The sequence below is a fragment of the Protopterus annectens genome, chromosome 2.part1 (genome assembly GCF_019279795.1).
Source record: "Protopterus annectens isolate FY-2018-M chromosome 2.part1, PAN1.0, whole genome shotgun sequence".
In the NCBI taxonomy this organism is placed as follows: Eukaryota; Metazoa; Chordata; order Ceratodontiformes; family Protopteridae; genus Protopterus; species Protopterus annectens.
Window position 1 is genome coordinate 930,985,436 of NC_056729.1, and position 21,019 is coordinate 931,006,454.

Below are 21,019 nucleotides of genomic sequence, written 5' to 3' on the forward strand. Positions count from 1 at the left end.
TCTTCCTAACTACTTTAGCTACATGGGTGTCGAATGACAGACTACTATCAACCTGGGTCCCCAGGTCCCTGATAACTTCTTCTGTGCTCAGTGGATTGCCACCTATTTGGTAGCTAGGGGTAACCTTGTTTTTCCCGAAGGGTATGACTATGCATTTTTTGGCATTTAACTTTAGGCCGTGGCTCTGGCACCAGTTATCTGTTTCTGTGAGACCCTTCTGAAGGATATCTGTGTCAGATGTGTTTTCTACTATGGCGCCCAGTTTGCAGTCATCTGCAAACTTGGTCAGCCATAACCCTCCTGTGTTTGCTTGTACTTCAGAAAAGTAGATGCCAAACGAGTGGGCCCAGGACTGAGCCCTGTGGGACACCACTTGTGACAGGCTTTGAGTCTGACATGGCGCCAGCAACTCTGATCCTGTGGGTTCTGTCACTCAGCCAGTTTGCAACCCATCTTGTGATGTATGGGTTGACATTTAAGCTGATGAGTTTTTCAATGATACCCGAGTGGGGTATTGTATCGAAGGCCTTAGCCAGATCGAGGTAGGCTGTATGGACTGCCTTTCCCTCATCAATGGCTTTGGTGACTGTTTTGAAAAAGTCAACCAAGTTTAAAAGGCATGATCTGCCTTTGACAAAGCCAAACTGGGTTGGATCCAAAGTCTGCAAATTCCCTATGTCTTTATTTATGAGGTCCATTATGATCCTCTCCATGGCTTTGCAGATAAGGCTTGTCAAGCTAATGGGCCGGTAATTTCCAGGGTCGGTGGAGGCACCGCCTTTGTGAAGTGGGACCACAGTTGCAGTGCGCCACTCCTGGAGTGCGTATCCAGAGGTAAGACTTTGATTAAACAGCTGTCCTAGCTGTGGGTTTAATTCCACATTGTGTTCGTGGAGCACACAGCCGGGGACACCATCAGGTCCCATGGATGCTGTGTTTTTTGCTTTGGAGAGCAGTTCTCATTTGGGCTGGAGATGTTTGGGGGCTGCAATCGTTTGGTATAGATATCTCTCCTTTGGGAGTTTGCACTGAACCTGTCAGCCAGTATGTTGGCAATGTCTGTAGGATCAGTAATCTTCACATCATTTTGAACTAGCTCTGAGCATATCTGGGAGTTTCCTCCCAGGTTTCTAACATAGCTAAAGAAGGCCTTATGATTGTCTTTTGAGTCTTTAGCTATTTTTCTCTCGAAATTTGCTTTGGATTATTTTATGAGAGCTCTTAGTTTTTTACTTATAGTGATCAAGGGTGCCTTACCTTTTAAGGATTTTGCTCTATCTTGTAGTAGCTTCCTCCTTTTGTTGTAGAGTTTGTTTATGGCTGGGGTCCACCAGTCTGGACGCTTGCCTTTGGTACAAAGAGTCTTTGTTTTGCTTGGGATTGCCTTATCCATGCAGTCCTGCAGGTGCTGGTAGAAGGCATTTGTAAGTGATTCAGCGGCTTGAGTACTGTTTTCCGCCGGCTCGGGGGCCTTAAAGGAGACCACACTAGTCTTTAGAAGTGTGAAGTCGGCTTTTGAGAAGTTCTTTACTGTGGTCTTTTTTATTTCAGGTGGGGGTGGGATGAGGACCTCCAGCGAGATTAGTTTGTGATCTGATCTCACCAGTGAGGGTATACTTCCGGTGTTGAACATTGTGCTCCCATGTTCGTGATGATGAGATCAAGTATGTTATCTCCTCTTGTGGGGATGGTGACTAGTTGTTCCATGGCATTTGAGTTTATGAATTCCAGGAACTTTTGGGCTAGGGTGTTTGGGCTTGAGTAGTGTTCCCAGTCTATATTAGGGTAATTGAAGTCACCTAGTATGATGGTGTTTGGTGATACATTTATCCCTCTAGTGTTTTCAGGAAGGCCATGTGAGGTTCCTGAGTTTGTGAGGGTGGCCTGTAACATGCTACAATTTGCAGAGCAGTCTTGCCTATGGTTAATTGCACCTGGATGGTCTCCGATGCATCGTGCGTTGCCACCAGTCTTGAGGTGTGGGTGTCCTTGATGAATATGGATACCCCCCCTCCTTTCTTGGTATTGTCCGGATTTTGGGGCCGGAACGCATGATATGAGGTAAAACCTGATAGCGCTGGGGTGCTCTCAGGAGCCTTGAACCAGGTTTCTGTCACAGCACAGACATCGATGTTCTCCATACTGAGAAGGGCCTCGAGTGCGTGCATTTTGAGATTTAGACTTCTGGCATTGAGCAGCATTACCCTTAGTTTTTTTCCTTTTTTGTGTTCTAGGGTGGTAGGTTTTATACTAGTAATAGGTGACTCTATATTCAGGCACACTGACGTCCCACTCACTAGGCTGGATAAGCAGAAGGTTACTGTTAGCTGCCTGTCGGGAGCCAGAATCCGCCACATAACACAAGCACTCAGGTCACGCCAGAACAAGTACAAATATGACTGTCATTGTTCATGTTGCTGTGAATGGCCTGAGACGTACCTCCCTGGAGTACATGAAAAGAGACATGGAAGAGCTCTCTTATCATGTAGCCCAAGCTGGTATGACCCTGACCCTGAGTAGCATCCTGACCTCACCAAGAATGATACCTCAGTATAAAGAAAAACTATCAATTTCAACAATTGACTAAGCTTCTGGTGTCATTCAAAGGGGATCCAGTGTCTGTCAGCCTGGGACGACATGCTCGACAAGCCGTGTTGTTTCGCAAGAGTCTGCTTGCACCTGTCACCCCTAGGCTTTCGAATACTGGCCAAGGCTGTTGCTGCCCCCATAGTGCCTTTTTTAGGCAAGGCTCAAAAGTCAACCCCACCTCTGTAAACAGCACAATTAACAAAAAACTGAGGCTTATGCTACTCAATGCCAGGAGTTTAAATCTCAAAATGCATGCGCTTGAAGCACTCCTCAGTATGGAGAACATCGACATCTGTGCAAGGCTCCAGAGAGCACCCCAGCACTACCGGGCTACAACTCCTACCACACGTTTCGGCCACAGAACATGGACCGAAACACAAAAGGAGGGGGTGTATCCATATTCATCAAGGATACCTACACCTCCAGGTTAGTGGCGCAGCATGATACCTCTGAGATCATCCATGTGCAACTAACATCTGGCAAATCTGCAATGCAAATTGTGGCCTGCTACAGATCACCCTCCATGACCCAGGACCACCACTCCACCTTTCTGGAGACACTGGAAAACATGAAGGTCCTACCAAACACCCTAATATTGGGCAATTTCAATTACAATACCATTCACTGGGAAAACTACTCGAGTACAAATTCCCAGGCCCAGCGTTTTCTGGAATTCATCAACTCAAACGCCCTGGATCAGCTGGTAAACTCCCCTACAAGAGGTGAAAACATATTGGATTTGGTCATCACCAACATGGGCGACAGGTGTTCCACACCGGAGGTCAACCCGTCACTGGTTAGATTAGATCATAAACTAATCACTCTGGATGTCCACACCCCACCACCACCCCCAACTAAGGAAACCACAGTAAAAAACTTTTCTAAAGCAAACTTCACCTTACTTAAACAGAGGTGATCAGTTTCACAGCACCCCCGCTAAAGGATAATGCTGCCTAAGCTGCAGAAACCTTTACAAATGCACTCTGAGCACCTACAAGGATGCATGGATCATGCCATCCCTAGCTAAACCAAGACTCACTCTTCTAAGTGAAGGAAACCAGTTTGGTGGACCCCTGCAATAAACAGGCTATTACTATAGAAGGAGTCAACTAGTTCAGAAAAAAAGCAAATCCCAAGAAGGAAAGACATCCCTGATCAGTGTCAGTAAGAAACTGAGGTCCCTCATGAAATCATCCAAGGCTAACTTCGAAAGAAAAATAACCACAAAGCCTTCTTTAGGTATGTTAAGAATCTTAGTGGCAACACGCAGATATGCACTGAACTAGTGCAAAATAGCACAAAATATACTGAACCTACTGATATTGCCAACATCCTGGCAGGTAGATTTAGTGCAAACCTCACCCCCCTCTCACCTCCAAAAGGGCCCACAACAGTACCGGAAAAGTGTAGTGTCCCAAAAATTAGACGCACAGGTGAAAACAGCCCTTTCAAAAGCCAAAAACACAGCATCAGTGGGACCAGATGGTGTCCCAGGCTGTGTCTTGCACGAGCTACAGAACAAACTGACCCCCCCCACCTAAACACGCTGTTCAACCTCAGCCTCTCCACAGGCTATGTGCCCATAGAATGGTGCACAGCAGTGGTTATTCCTCTCCACAAAGGAGGGGCCACAACTGACCCTGGTAACTATCACCCCTTAAGCCTGACTAGCCTGGTCTGCAAGGCTATGGAGCGCATCATCATGGAACTCATTAACAAAGACATTGGGAACCTCCAAACACTTGACCTGACCCAGTTTGGCTTTAAGGGCAGATCATGCCTAATAAACCTGGTTGATTTATTCGAGACAGTCACCAAGGCCATAGACAAGGGAAAGGTGGTTCACACAGCCTCCCTTGACCTCGCTAAGGCTTTCGACACCATTCCCCACTCTGGTATTACAGAAAAACTCACCAGCCTGAACATAAACTCACACGGTAAGAATAGCAGGTCCCAGGTCCGACTCTAAACCAGTCACAAGCGGTGTCAGGCAAGGCTCGGTCCTGGGATCCCAACTGTTCGGCATATACTTCTCAGAAGTACAGGCAAACACAGGAGGACTATGGCTAACCAAGTTCGCTGATGACTGCAAACTGGGAGCCATAATTGACTCTCCGGCTGACACGGACATCCTCCAAAAGGGCCTTACTGAGATGGACACCTGGTGTCAAAGTCATGGCCTCAAGCTAAATGCCAAAAAATACATAGTCATCCCGTTTGGGAAAAACAAAACACCCACGAATGACAATTTAGGTGGCAGCCCCCTTAATACAGAAGAGTTAATAAGAGATCTGGGGACCCAGGTAGATAGTAATCTCTCCTTTGACAATCATATTGCCAAAGTAATTAGGAAATCCTTCTATGTGGCCCATCTAATTACTAAATGGTTTGTTTCTAGAAATAGAGGTTATAGTGCCCCTCTACTCTTCACTCATTAGAACCCATCATAGAGTACTATGCCCCATTTGGGATGTACCTCACAAGACACTTCCAACAGCTGGAAAGACCACAAAAAAGTACCTCACCAAGAGGATTAGTGGTCTCAAACATATGTCCTATGCAGCCCGACTGAAAAAACTCCGGCTGTACTCAGTTGCATATCACTTACTCAGAAGTGATCTCTGCCTGACTTACAAAGCCATGTCCAACTCAGAATTGTTGGACATGCTCCACCTAAAGAAGTCCAAGTCACTGCGAGCCACGCGCTCTAGTGAGCTAAACCTCGCCACAACAATAAATAGAACATGCTGGAGGGATAGATTCCTGTCACAGAGACTCCCCATGCTTTGGAACAAAATTCCAAATTACATCAGGCAGAGCCCCTCACTAACGCTCTTCAAGAGAAACCTTGACGAGTGGATGGGTAACGGAAAATACACCCATGGGATCACTTCATTGGCTCTGCTTGACAGAGGATCAGTTAATTAATCAATGGGGCGGCGAAAGCCGACACTCTGGCTAGGCTTATAAATGCCCTCGGGCAGATAGCCTAGTACCTACCTGTGAACCTAAGATGCACAACTAACTACATCTACCATTGATTTAAAAAAAAAAAAGTCAATAGACCATTTACAAGCACAGCCCAAGTGGGGAAAAAAATCAGTGTGAATACACACAAAAGAAATGCCACGGAAGTATTACCTAGCTGGTTTGAAGTACAACTGGTACAGTGATTTACAATAACAAATATTTCTTTTTTAAGAAGTCATCCTTTCATACTGAAGGGAAAAAGACATTACAGAGACTGAAAACTAATAAATTTAAATGCATGTTTTACAACACACGCGCACACACACACACACAAAAGAAGTAGAGGCAAGGAGTAGGGCTAGGTGAAAATGTAATGTATTGGAGGTGTCCTGTAAAACGTACTGAGGTGGAAGAAATGTGATGAGAGGCAATGCTAGTGAGATTTAGATGATGTGGCTTCTGTTCTGGCACTGACGTTTTGTGTGACTGGTTAGGTATTTTTCAGTTGTGGGCTGAATTTGTTGCAGGAATGGAGCTCAAAGCAGGGTCAGCGGCTCTGTTATACTAATGACAACTCAATGTTCCAAGCATACAGCTGGTTCAACCAGTTCCTTACTACACTACGCAATTCTGTGTAAGACTTCAAACAGATAACCCTATACCCATGGGAAACAAAAAGATGACTAGCTGTATTAGATACTGATGTTCTGGAATAATATTTTTATACCACATAAAAGCACTACCCCACAAACGCAATTTAAGTTCACAAATCATAGCGTATAAAAACAAAAAATATTGCGTCTTTCTACATAAGTGCTTTGGTTTAATACAAAGGGTGGTGTTGCTTTTTCAAATACGTATCACTATGGAACAGATGTACAAAACTAAAAACTTTGTACAATGACTGAGCACACCAATTTCCACCTCAGAGCACAACATCCCACAAGTTACTTTCCAGCACTGTTTGGACAAACAGCAGGTTGTATCCGAGGATCATACAATAAAATCTACCCAACTAAAATTACCCAACCAAAAAAAAAAAAAAAAAACAAAGCAAGCTCACGTTAACAGAAATATTTACTCCTGTAATGAAGAAAGGAAAGGCTGGGTCAGACACACACACACAGCCTTCTCTTTTACCAGAATGGCTGCTTTAAATTCCACTCGCAAGTGTGGAATGACTTTACGAGTTTTATATCCGTGGGGGCGTGCGTGTGCTCTTTCTCCTTAAATGAGAGGATGCCGCCACCGCTGTGTTTTTTTTTTATCAGTTAATTATATAGTATTTTTAAAGTCTGCCGCCCGGTGCGGACCAGCCCCCCCATTCTCCCAGTCTGGCCGTCTGCCAGAGCTTTTAGCATTGAACTCCTTCTTTTTCATCTCTAATACCCTACACTCCTCTAGCTTCTGGTCTCATTTGTGACATTTGAAACAAGTGATTCTTCTGTGGCAGTTAAGTGCTGTCATAAATTTATATTCTCTCTGTTATAGAGAAGTTTCTCTACATATTGTTTTTCTGTTGACTTAATTTACAATTGTACCTTTATATTATCTGGTCTTAGTACGTTAGCTTCTTGTTCTTGATACATTTAGTCAAACTTTTTCTTTGTCTTGCTTTGACCTCTTGTTTTGCTTACTTTAGCTGCCTGGTGTCATATATTGGCTATTTACAAAAAAAAGCATTCATTTTCCTTAACTTACTGGCTTCTGGGCTTCTGGTATTTTTGGCTAAACTTTTAGTAGGAAGGATAAGAGTTTTAAATAAATGCTCAAAGTGTGAATGCACAATTCCTCCAGATGTGCATGAATGTTGTGTACTTTGTTTAGGTCCTGAACATTTGGATGCCGACTTTTCTGTCGGTAATTTGGCATCAGAGCCATGGCAGATGGAAGAAATAAACTAATCTTCTAATGCCGCCAGTTCCTCAAGCTTCACATAAAACTTAGAAGAGAAAATGAAGAGGACAGGGAACCGAAAAATAAATAAAAAATTAAGAAGCCTGACCCCTCTGTCAAATCCAAAGATTCCCAGAACAGAAAAAGGCTCTTCTCCTGTGTCTTCTACCTCAGCTACTGCAAGGAGGTCTCCTGTCTCTAATTATAGCAGTCTCAGAAAACTGATCTCCAATCACGGCACAAAGCAGACATTTCACTGGAGAAAAAAAAAACTGTCCATATTTCTTTCCTCAAGACCTACCTCATTCCATTTAAATCTTTTAGTAACAGAGTACTACTTTTGGAAGCTAACTGGGGACCCTTGAATAAGGGTCATTCTTAAAAGCCAGATAGTTCTATATCATCCCAGCCCCTCTTGTTTCAAGGGTGGATTGGGTTGGTCCACCCTCATGTCCCTTAACTCCTTCCCTGATGCCTATCTCTGTGCCATTTGTCTGTTAGCTGATATGACTCCTAGAGCCTGTATGCTCAGTCGTGATGGCTTCCTCTTGGCCACTAATCTGTTTGCACCCAATGCACTCTATTCTGAGACCTCGGGAGTCGACTGTCTCTTGAGAGTGGATGTTAAATGGTCTTTGGCTCCCAACTCATGTGAGGGTGTTATAGGTGTCTGACGTGTCAGCCTTCAGGTCTTCGTCTTGGGTGCCGGTCATCTCTGTTTCTGTTGGGAGTGGGAAGGAGTGGGAGGAGGAGGTGGTGGTGATCATTTGGCTCAGTAGTTCAATTTTCTAGTGCCGTAGATCCTGTATCTGCTTTCTACACCATGGAGATGATCATTGCATCTTCGAGATGGACTACAGAGCTTCCTTTGGTACAGTCTCTACCCCAAGATCCACTTTGAAGTCTTTCTATCAAGCTACCCAGGGAAAGAGCAAAACAGATATGTTAAAAGAAGCTTGTCTCAGAATCTTCTGTGGATTGCAATCAATCTCACTCAGAGACCCCTAGGAAGAGAATGTGTAATAGGAGATATGTAGACTCTCCAAAGAAGCATCTGTTAGACACTGAATTTGATGACGGAGAGTTGCCCTCACAGTCCCCTCCTAAGGGCAGCTTATTTGGTATGATCCTTGATTTAGTAAGAGAAAGGGGATCTTTGCTCACCTGACCACTCTCTCTCGGGATGAGGAAGTGATATTTGATGTATACCATTCTTCCTCTTCTGCCTCTTGAGTGGTCTGTCTGGCAGATTGTCTAATTGACCTGGTTGTCAGAAGGTCAGAAGGGCATGGCAAGAATCAAACTATACCGAAGTCCTACCTCGAAAGCCTAACAATTTTGCATCCACTTAAAGATAGGCAGTACTGGTCAAAAGGACCTCTGGTGGTTACTATGATAGTTTGATCTAGGAGTTTCTTTGTCATGGCTGAATCACCTTCTGCTGTCCATGATAATAGGGAATTCAATATGACAGAACGGGGAAGTGAGCTTACACATTCAGCACTTTTGTCTTGAGAGTTAAATTAACTAACTTTTATAAATCTCTTTCAAAGGGACCTAGCTGAGCAGGTTATGATATTTTGTAGAAGCTGCCCTGGCAGAACTCTAAGAAATAACTACAGAGAACACTGGGGGCAATGCCAAATATCTCAAACCTCTGTATGCACCTACTTCATAATGCATCCAGTGGGGCAGCTAGGGTGGCAAGAACACGTTACCATGTTCACAGGTTGCAGGTCACTAGGCTAATGGCCCTAGAGTCCATATTTATCCTAAGTTGCCCCAGTTATCAGTTGGGAGGTGAGTGAAGTTCACAGATGTAGGAGTCTATGGTAATTAACATTGACTACCTGTGTCCATGAGGGACATGGGCGCCACCCCAGGAGTGAATTTGCAGTCGCCCATCTGTGATCTAGGTTGTGTTTGAAGAGAGTCAGGAAGGGGCTTTGTTTCACTGGAATTGGAAGCTTGTGTCAGAGAAGTGGCAGTCTGTGGACAATGTATCTATTTCTCCAGCATGATTTGTCCATGTCACAGGTTAGGTTAAGGTCCATGGAGCGAGTTACCCTTCTGCAGTTTGATGTATGAATGTGTAACTTTTTCATCAGGGCCCAGTCAGAGACTGTCCTGTAAGCCAGGCATAGGTCATCCTGTAACGGCCTGTAGGAGACGGAACACAGTGACCAGGGCTTTCAGTCTTTCCATGTAGAACATGTTTTGTGTACCCTGTATTTTCTTAGTGATAAACCTCTGTGGTCTCTCCAGCTGTTGCAGGTGTCTGGTGAGGTATCTGCAAAAGGGACCATTGTACTCTATTACTAATTTGATGAGGGCTTAGTAAAATGGAATTATAACACCCTTGGATCTAGATGAGATGCCTTTAGTTAAGAGATGTCACGCATGGAAAGAGCTTCTTATCACTGTGGATATGTGGTGGGCGAAGTTCAGATTGTTTTCAACCCAAATACCCAGATCATGTACCACTGGGTCTTCACTTAGGGGACTGCTGTCTATGATGGAATTAGCAGGGATGTCAGCTTTCCCAAAGGGAAAAAATAATGCATTTATTTGCATTTAGCTTTTATCTGTGTCTTTGACACCAGTTGGTTGTGTTAACCCTTTCTGCAGTGTATTAACATAGTTTGGGGACTCTGATTGCTTCCAGTGTACAATCGTTGGTCAGCTTGGTCAGCCACAGGTTGTCCAAGTTTGTCTGGACTTTAGAGAAAAAAATTCTGAACAGTATAGAGGCCCAGCACAGAACCCTGTGGTACGCCACTGGTGATTGGTCCTTTGCTAGAGGTAAAGTCACCCACTTTGACAGTCTGTGTCCTGTTGGTGAGCCATTTTGCTACCCATCTAGTGACATATTGGGAGGGTTTCTCTATAGTACCTGAGTGGGGGATTGTGTCAGATGCCTTGGCTAGGTCATGATAGGAAGTATGCATGGTCTTTCCCTCGCTCAAGGTCTTGTTGACTTTCTCAAAGTCAACCAGGTTAAATAGGTATGATCTACTCTTAAAGAATCTGAACTAGGTAGGGTCAAGAGTTTGAAGATTACCTATGTCCTTGTTAAAGTCCATAATTCTTGCCATGTCCTTGCAGAAGAGGCTAGTTGAGGTTATGAGTCTATAATTCCCAGGGTCGGCTGATGGTGCCGCCTTTGATCAGAGGGATTAATGTTGCTGTCCTCCATTCTGCAGCAGATAGCCAGTTCACAGGCTGCTGTTAAACAGGAATCCAAGGGAGTCTGCTAGGTCATGCTTTAAGTTTTGTAAAAGGCAACCTGAAATGTTGTCTGGTCCCATTGATGCTGTGTTTTTGTCAGGGAGAGTGCAGCGATGACCTGCTGTCTTGAGATAATAGGCTGAGGAATGGTGGCAGGTATACTTTGGGGGATGACCGATGGGGAAGGGGGGAGTGAAGTTTGTTCAAATGTGTCAGCTAGTGGGTTGGCTGTTACCTCTGGTTGAGTATGGGTGATGCTATTCACAACCCGTTCAGTGCATTGCTGGGTCTTCTGTTTTAGATTTTGGTTGTTGTTAAAGAATGCTTTGTGATTATTCGTAGCTAGGGTGGCTATTTTTGCTTCATAATTAGCTTTGGAGGACTTAACCAGATCTCTAATTTATTTGTTTACGCTAGAGAGGGATTGCTTATTCTGTTAAACCAGTTCCCTCTTGTTCTCGGACATTAGTTTCTTTCTTTTGCTGTTTAGCTTGTTTATACTAGGAGTCCAGCAGGGTGTTTTTTTTTTTTTTTTTAGTCAAGACCTGGTTTTAATCTGGTCAGGTATAGCTGATTCTATACAACTGCTTAAGTGGTTATACATGTGAAGCCATACCTGGCGCTGTGATTTCATGGACAACTTTATGGCATCCTTCAATACTCCCTTTGGTTCTGCTCTTTCTAGCCCTGTGGTGAAGGAAGAATTATCAGGGTGTAAACAAGAAGACAAGAAGCTGTCTGCTGTAGTACTTAGATATGAGGGACCTCAGTGACATTTCAGTAGGAATCGGAAAGATTCCAAGTCCCTGTGATTTAAGAAATCTCAGAACCAGGTCAGGCCTACAGAAGCATGGTTTTCATAGTCCGTTTTCCAGAAAACAAAACCAGTGACTCTGAAGGGTTGCCCACCTCTGGAGATGGTCAGGGTTGTTTGCCTCCATTTGAGGGATTATCTGGCATTCACACTAGACACATGGGTAAGAGACAATATCCACAGGCAATACTTCCCTTCCCCTTTCTCCATATAGTCAACTTCAGCCACTACCAGGTGTTATAACCTGCCTGTATGAACCAGTCAAAAAGGAGGCTTCTGTCCTGTTTTAAAAAAGAGCCACCCAGAAGATCTCACCAAACTGGGCCAGAGAGGATATGACATCTACTCCAGATTCTTCTTTTTAGTACCAAGGAAGAGCAAGGACCTCTAGTAATTTCTAGATCTCAGTGACGTAAACCAATATGTGAAACAAAACCACATTCAGGATGGGTCTCTGTATAGGTGATTCTGCCATGTGCCAGGACAAATGTCTGGATGCCTACCTTCATATAAAAATTGCAAAGGAATCCAGAAGGTTCTTGCAGTTTCAGTTAGAAGCCATTCACTTCCAGTTTAGAGCCCTTCAGTCTCACCACGTCCCCTTGGATGTTCAAGTGCATGGTGGTAGTCACAACCCATTTATGATTCAAGGGAATACATGATCTGATGTTGCCCTCTCCGTCCATTCCTCGACTGATTGATTTTTGATTCTACCTCGGATCCAGCTTCAGCCACTTTTCAGACTTGGGGATACGTAGCTCCTCTTATCCATAATCCCTTCCAAACCCTACATTACCTGTCATCTCATTTGCTGTGTTAAGATGTGGTTACTGTACCTCAGGTCATTTAAGATAAACCAAATCTTAATAGTTGATGTATTCTTTTTCCTGTTCTCCTATTGCTATTGGAGTCATTTTGGCTTGGTCTTTAGTTTTTTTTTTTTCTCGTCTAAGTGTTGCAACATCAACAAAAAAGAGCTTTAACTTGGCTTTTTATGTGTTGGTCCTTGTATCTTCCCTCTCTTTGTTCTCTTTCTCTTAATCCTACTAGGGTATCTAGTAATTTCTCTGTGTCATTGTTGGTACCATTTTTGTTTTCTCCTTTCTCAAGATAGTTGTTCACATTTTTGGTATTCGCCATTTCTCTGTCTTTTGTGATTATTTCCCAGTGTAGTGAATGTTGTGGTTTTGTTAACTATGGCTGACAAGCCAGCAAGTTTTAAGAAGTGTGTAACTTATGTGCATCTAATGTCCATTCAGTGCATGTTTGATGTCCTTCAAGAATGCAACTGCAGTCATAACATATGGATTGTCCTGCCTCAGGCAGCTCTCGGTCGGCCGAATTCCAAAGTCTGGGTCCGGCGTCGGCTGGTGTCGCCTCCTCTCCGACGTCACAACGGCTGGAGTATAAAGGCATCGGCCGACGCCATCTTCTTCAGTCTTTCTTGCTGCGCGGTGCCTGAAGCAGAAGCAGTTTGCAAGTGCCGGTCGGTCAGCTCCTGTGTTTTCAGTACCGAAGTCATCTAAAAGCTAAGTACCCCGTTGGGGAACATTTATTCTTGCCTCAGCCGATGTCAGAACAAATTGAGAAAGTTAATAATTGTTTGTCTTGTGGTAAACAAATACCTCATAAGGACTTCCATTCTCTCTGCCTTCCTTACCTTGGCCCAGACCACGACGTCTCAGCCTGTGCTGCCTGTGCTTGCTTTAATAAGCGCACTATCAGGCACCGGGCAGAATTCGCCGAGGACTTTTTCGGTGAATCTTTTGCGTATATCATGCCGTCGGATCAACCGACAACCCAATCTGCTAAAAAACGCAAGGACCGGGACCGACATCCTCGGCCCGCGTCCTCTACCGATGCTACTCCTAAATCCTCTGCTAGCGCTCCGGTCGCCTCGGAAGTGGTAAATCAACCGCTCCAGGCCGACGACACAGTGTTAACATGACCTTCGGTCTCTGAGATCTCTCCAGTGCCGGTTGTTGATTTTCCTCCGGAAACCGAAGTTCTGGATCTACCCAACACCATTCCTGTGGACAAGGTAACGCCTGCACGTGGGGCTGCTAGGCCTCCTGTATCCATGTCCATCAAGGCCTTTGCACGTGCTAAGGCCGCCAGCCAGGCCAAGGCCTATCCTAAACCTGCCCAGGCCCCTTCATCTGATAAGCAGATCATGTCTCTGGCTGCAGATCTTATTTCCCTTATCAGGGGGTCTCAGCCTCATCCGGACAGGGGTTCTCAGCCACCTGCAGAGAAAAGGCCTAGAACTGAGCAGGCGGACGACCTCTCCTCGGATGAAGCCTCTGGGGATTCTGAGCATTCTGATACCCAAGAAGAACCCTTCCAGGCCTACGAGGACTCTGATGCTGAGGAATCAATTCCCTCTGCCTCCCCTCCAGAGGATTTCTCATTTGCTGAAGTCCTGCATTCCATGAGGGAACATTTTCAATGGCAGGGTCAGGAATTCTCTGACTCCAGGAAAAGGCTTCGTACTTTCCTCAAGCTTCCCCAGCACAGACCTTTGGCTATCCCTCCAGTTATGGATGTTTTGCATGATGTTTTCTCTGACTCCAGTGCCAACCCTGATTCTCTTCCTCCTGCTCCTGTCTAGCCGGACAGATATTATAGGGTCCCTGACACTCACAAGCACCTTTTTAAGGCTCACTCTGTGGATCTAGAAACTATTTCACAGGCCCCAAGGGAGTGGCTTCCTCCTCTGCCAAAAACCCACTGCCAGCTGACAGAGAAGCAAGGTCCCTGGAGAGATGGGGTAAAAAAGTATATACCTCTACTACCCTAGCCATGAGGTCTCTTAACTGCCTTTTTCACATGTTTCAGTACCAAGATTTTCTCCTGGATGATTTACAGAAAAAGTTAGCCTCTCCTGAGCCTATTGATAAAAAGGCTCTGCAGGATCATATTCATAACACTCAGCAGGTTAATAACCATTTTCTGCAGTGTGGTTATGATGCACTGGAAGCTTCATGTAGGGCAGCTATGACTGGGTATGTGATACGTAGACATGCTTGGTTGAAGGATCAGTCTTTGCCTGACCATGTTAAAGTAAAGTTACTGGATGCACCTTTGGAAAAACAAAAGCTTTTGGTGCTACTGCACAAGATGTATTGAAATCCATAGAGGAAAAAGCAAAGTCAGTACAGACAGTCAAGGATTTCCTTCAGGTTCAGCCACCCAGATTCAGCAGAAACTGGTCCTCCAAGAATTGGTCCTTCCCCGGCTCTGACAAGTTTCAAAGGGGAAAAAGCAGACGTGCCCGAGGTAGAGGGCAATACCGAGGATCTTACAGGGGCCGCCAATGGCAACCTCCAAATCAAAGAAGTGGCGCAGACAGTTCAGCTGCACCACAAGGATAATCACAATGACTTGACTTTCGTACCGCCTACAAAGGTTCAAAGAGAAGCACCTTTGGGCGGAAAATTAGCCTTATTTTCACAAAACTGGCATATCTTAACCAAGGACAATTGGATTCTGGATTTGATAGACAAAGGTTACAGATTCCACTTCCACACATTACCAATAAAACAAGGCATGCCAAACCTGCCACATCATCAAAGGGCAGAGGCACTCACTCAAGTTTCCAAGCTATTAAGTATAAAAGCAATAGAAAGGGTTCCTCCTTAGGAGCAAGGCCAGGGATTTTATTCATGACTGTTCCTTGTTCCAAGAAAAGAAAACAAATGGAGACCCATACTGGACTTGTCAACTTTAAACACTTTCCTCATTGTGCCAAAGTTCAAAATGCTGACGTTGCAGCAACTTCTTCCCATGTTGGGCAACGGGTCTTGGCTGGTCACTCTGGACCTCAAGGAGGCATACCTGCATGTCCCAATCAGACAAAGCTGCAGAAGATACCTCAGATTTCTTGCAGGGACAGAGCATTATCAATTCTCAGCATTGCCGTTTGGCTTATCTACTGCGCCCAGAGTGTTCACGAAATGCCTGGCATCAGTAGTGGCACACTGCAGACTGCAGGGGATTCAAATATACCTCTACTTGGACGACTGCCTCATACAAGTAGACAACAAACAAACCTTAAAAGGGAATTTGGACTATGTCATGCATCTACTGCAGGCCTTGGGATACACAGTCAACATTTAGAAGTCAAACTTACTACCATCCCAACAAATTATATTCCTAGGAGCTAAACTGGACACGGAAAACCAAATGGCCTACCTCACAGAGGAAAAACAGCAGCATTTACCAGAGTACTTCAAAGGCCTAGCAAAGCTTTCCCAGCTGACTGCAAGGAAAATCCTGCAGGCCCTGGGTTTCATGGCATCTTGCATCCTTCTGATACCTTTGGCAAGACTTTATATGAGAAAGCTGCAGTGGTATTTATAAAACTTATGGTCTCAACACAACAACAGCCTAGAGGACATAATCCCACTTATTCCATGTCTGCAGAAGGAATTTCTATGGTGGGCTCAAGCCAGTCAACTAAACAAAGGCATGTCTTTCAACAGACCTCAAGCAGACCAAATGATAACAACAGATGCCTCAGACCATGGATGGGGGGCGCACATGGAGGGCAGATGCATTCATGGTCTTTGGACGCCAAAGGAAAGACATCTGCACATAAACCAAAAGGAGATGTTGGCAGTGATGCATGCCATCGAGACTTTCGAAAAATCACTAAAACAGGGACATTTTCTAATAAGGACAGACAACACCACTGTCATGTGGTACATAAACAAGCAGGGAGGCACTCATTCTTATCCCCTCTGCAGACTAACAATGCTTCTCTGGGAAAAATCCCTGAGCCTGAAGTTACATTTACAATCCCAATTTGTACCAGGCAAGGACAATGTACTGGCGGACAATCTGAGCAGAAATTTCATGGATCCACATGAATGGATGCTGCACCCTCACATTTTCTCTCAACTGACAAGGACATGGGGAAGACCGGACGTAGATCTTTTTGCTTCTCACTTAAATCATCACCTGGAAAAGTTCTGCACAAGGATTCACCACCCTCTAGCTTGGAAAATGGATGCTCTCTCCTTCAGCTGGAATTCTCTAAAAATTTATGCATTCACTCCCCTGCTTCTGCTGACCAAGGTGATACTGAAGATCAAAGCAGAACAACCAACAGGCATCTTGATAGCTCCAGACTGGCCAAGGCAACACTGGTACCCATTGCTATTGACTATAACTCGGACCAAACCATGACCTCTGACCCTATGGCCCCTGCTCCTAACTCAACACAATTACAGGACTGTACATCAAGACCTGAAAACATTGCATCTGACAGCCTGGAGGCTACCATGACTTCAACACCTAACTCTCTTCCCAAATCTTTTCAAGAGATCTTGCTGGAAGCACGCAGACCTTCCACCAGAAAAACCTATTCAGCCAAGTGGAAGAGATTCAGTATCTGGAATGCCAACAGGGGTCAGGACACAGCATTACTGAGTATACCTCAGATATTAGAATACTTGGCAGAACTATTTCATACTGGACTTTCATACTCCTCAATAAAGATTCATGCCTCAGCAATCTCAGCAAAATACAACTGTGACCCTCAAGTGTTTTCGCATCCTCTGCTAAGACAGTTTCTAAGAGGGATAAAGAATATCAAACCTCCCAGAAAACAGCCAGTACCTGCATAGAACCTCAACTACGTGTTGGAAAAACTAACCCTTCCTCCATTTGAGCCAGCAGCAACCTCAGAAATGCAATTTCTGTCATGGAAGACTGCCTTCTTATTGGCAGTCACCTCTGCAAGAAGAGTTTCGGAGATACAGGTACTCATGGCAGTGCCCCCCTTCCTCATTTTTCATCAAGACAGAGTCTCTCTAAGAACCAATCCTACATTCATGCCAAAAGTAATTTCCAGGGTGTCTCTAAATCATGCTATTCATCTACCTACATTCTTCCCCAATCCTCAAAATAAGGGGGAAAAACTACTGCATACTTTGGACATACACAGACAACTACGCTACTACTTGGACAGAACTAAGGCCACCAGAAGGTCTGACCAGCTCTTTGTAGCCTATGCTGCTGGAGTACAAGGAAAAGCAATCTCCAAGCAAACAATTTCAAAATGGATTGGACATTGCATCAGATTTTGCTATTCTTTCCATGGAAAAGGTGTGCCAGCCAATATTAGGCCACATTCCACCAGAGCTATAGCCACTTCCACAGCTTTCCTAAGAGGAGTGGCAACAAAGGACATTTTAGAGGCTGCTACATGGAGCTCCGTGCATTTACCAAGCACTACAACCTGCCCTTATACTCCAAATCCCGAGCAGGCTTTGCTTCAGCAGTCCTGCAGGGGATTTTAGCTACACCATCCTTATCATAGTTCCATCCACCCCCAGCTTGGCTATGGTATTCAACCCATATGTTATGACTGCAGTTGCATTCTTGAAGGACATAGTACAGTTTTGTACCTACCATAAATGTAGATGTCCGATAGATATGCAACTGCAGTCGGATTTTCCCACCCTCCTACCCCTCTGTATCCTTCTTTTTGGGTCCCTACCCCTTTTCCCTTCAGCTGGGGGTATCTCCTATGGTGTATCTGTTTATTACTGTTGTGCATGTTTGGGATTATTTTTATCCATTTACCAAATTTAGCCTTCCTAAGAGGGCACCTGGCATCTGGGGCAAGAAACACTGAAGAAGATGGCGTCGGACGATGCCTTTATACTCCAGCCATTGTGACGTCGGAGAGGAGGCGACACCAGCCGATGCCGGACCCAGACTTTGGAATTCGGCCGACCGAGGGCTGCCTGAGGCAGGACAACCCATATGTTATGACTGCAGTTGCATATCTATCGGACATCTACATTTATGGTAGGTACAAAACTGTACTTTCAGGAGCTGGTCATGTAGATATAGTGTGACATCTGTTCATCTTTTAACTATCAAGCTTTGGTGGAATGGATGAACATGGTTTTGCTGAAAGATCTTCTGCTTCAGGAACATCCCCGTCTGCAAGCCTACAGGCAAATCAAAAGGGGTCAAAGGTGAAAAGATCCAAGAGAAAACTAAGGAGACAAGCAAGTGTTTCCATGACTGCTGTCCTTTGTTGGCTTTGGCTTCAGCTCTGCTTCCTAAAATTCCAAGGGATTCTGATCTGGATACCACCTCAGATCTGTCACGCTCCAAAGCAGTAGCTGGCTACCTCCTCGGATCCACCACACCCCTCCTGGAGAACTCCTTCTTGAAGGGAATCCAGTCCAGGTTTGCTCCAAATCTGATAACTTCCAGGTTACAGTCACCTTTTCTGCAAGAGACCCATCATAAGGCTTCCAGACCTCCTTTATTTTCATCTTCCTTCTGATCTACCAGAAGTCTTTCTGAAGCCAAGTTGGACAGAATGAGGAGGAAATTCCACAGGATCCAAATTTAGTTGCAAATTCTTCCATCTCCCATCGGACCCCTGAGTTTTGGAGCTTCCTAGATACCCATTATTGCTCCTACTCCTTCTGTGGTTTCAGAGATGACTGAACTGAGACTTCAGGGATTGTCCAGTTTGATCCAAAGTTGTGGTCTTAGTCAATTCCCGTATTACACTCTGATCCAACTGGCACAGATGCAGTCAGAGTTGGAATGATCTTGGAGCTGTAGCTTCGGCACCAGATACAGGGGTAGGGTTTTGACTCTGAGACTCTGAGCCTTGGCATTAGCTTGGTCCTGACTTCTGCATTGAGATAATGTCCGGGGATTCCCTTGGCCATCCTAGGTAGGTGGCTTTGGTTCTTACTGGGGGTGGTTTTGAGGTCTCATTTGGCCACTCCCTTTGAGGCAGTGGAGAGAGCTCTGTCAGTGCCAGGAGATGGGACATCCTTTACCCCCTTCAGATCCTCCCGCTTCATAACTGTTCATTTGTACTGGGTCCTGAGCCTTCTTGATCTTTTCCATCAGGACAGCTGGTCTGTACTAGCCTTAAGTCAGTCCTCATCCAGGACCCTCTCAGACTTTCAAGTCTTCACCAGATCATCCCCAGTGGAAGTTTCTCAGAAGCACAAATGCAAGACTAGGCAAATTGATCCACCACAGGAGTCACTAACAGAAGACACTGATTTGATGAAGATGAGGGTTCCCCCATATCCCTTCAGGATATCTCATTCAGAGAGATTCTTCAACTACTGAGACAGAAAGATGGTTGGTCTTCCAAACCCCCTTCTGAGGAGGAGTCTGTGTTCTTTGATGCTTTGGCACTACCTTAGTTACTTCCTGGGTGCCCCCCCCCAATGGATGAGATGGTGGATCTGATCTCTTGCTGGGCATGGAAGGACTCAGATGTGGCAGAACCGATCCCTAAGAAACCAGGCAAATATTTAGTAGCACCAAAGGACTGTATCCACTTGAGCAGGGTCCCCCATTGATGATATGGTGGTGGCAGTGTTGGAGAGTCTGTCAGTCTGCCCTCTAACAAAGAGTCTAGGGCCTTGGACAGATATGGAAAGCAAGTCTGTGCTTCAGCATCTTTTGCTTTAAGATGGCTGAACTATTTGGCACACATTATGAGGTTTGAAAGGGGCTTGACTAAGGAACTTTCTCCCTGGGTCCATGTATGCGGATAACGAGAAAATTGAGTTTGCCATCCTTCAGTCCCGCTCCAGTGTCTGATTTCTAGTGCTATGGATGGTGTTTTTGAGCTTCGAGATTAGGCATTGTGATTCAGAGGCACACCTGGATGCACTTACGCAATTTTGCAGTGCCCTTTAAGATGCCTTTTATCAGTACTCCTTTTGATGGATAGAACTTTTTTGGACCCAAGATTAAAGAGAGACTCTGCAGGAGCAAAAAGTATGGAAAAACCCTGTTTGCCATAGGACTATGGTTTTCTACTCCTCTGAGGCCCTTTTTGAGGAAGCAGATAGAGGATAAAAAGATATGGTTCCAAACATCCCATGAGTCCTTTGAAGACTGCCGCCCCCATCCCCCCAGGGCAGGAGGAGGAACTGTAATGGTAGATGTTGCTCATGTGGCTGAGGAGACCCACAGAATAAAGTTTCAGGGGACTCCTCTTTGAGAAGCCTTACCAATGTTCCTGAAGAATTGCCAGACTGCTGCACTCTGGAGGCACATGGCAGCCCTTATCTCTGCATTTGGAAGCTTGGACCTCCGTTACCAAAGATGTCTGGTTGTAGCCAATCACCAGAGGCTTCTACATTCCAGTTTCCCATCCGACACCAAAAGTATAAAAGAAAATCTGATGTCACTTTTCATTCATTCCTCAACCACTGGGTTCAGAACCATTCCTCAGATCCAACGCTGCCAGTACTATAGCTCGTGGCCACCTGAAACTTTCTAGCTCCTCCCTACCCATAATGCACCAACCCGTAACATACCTCAGATCTCCTTTGTTGCTTTTGTGTTTAGATGTGGTCAGCTTTCCTCTTGAGCATATTGGTTGAGATAATTGAATTTGTACTTTTCCCAAATCTCTGTAAATGTATACTTGTGTACCATCGCTGGTATTCTTTAACTGTTCTACTTTTCTAACCTTTGTGTATTCCTTAGTACCATTGTTGGTACTCCTTTTTC

At 44.9% G+C, this 21,019-nt stretch overlaps 1 protein-coding gene across 1 annotated transcript in view; it reads left to right on the forward strand.

Annotated features, from left to right (window-relative positions):
- Positions 1-21,019, forward strand: part of NEK1 (NIMA related kinase 1) — a gene marked incomplete in the record, with an annotated part of 3,475,820 nt that overhangs the window by 273,257 nt on the left and 3,181,544 nt on the right.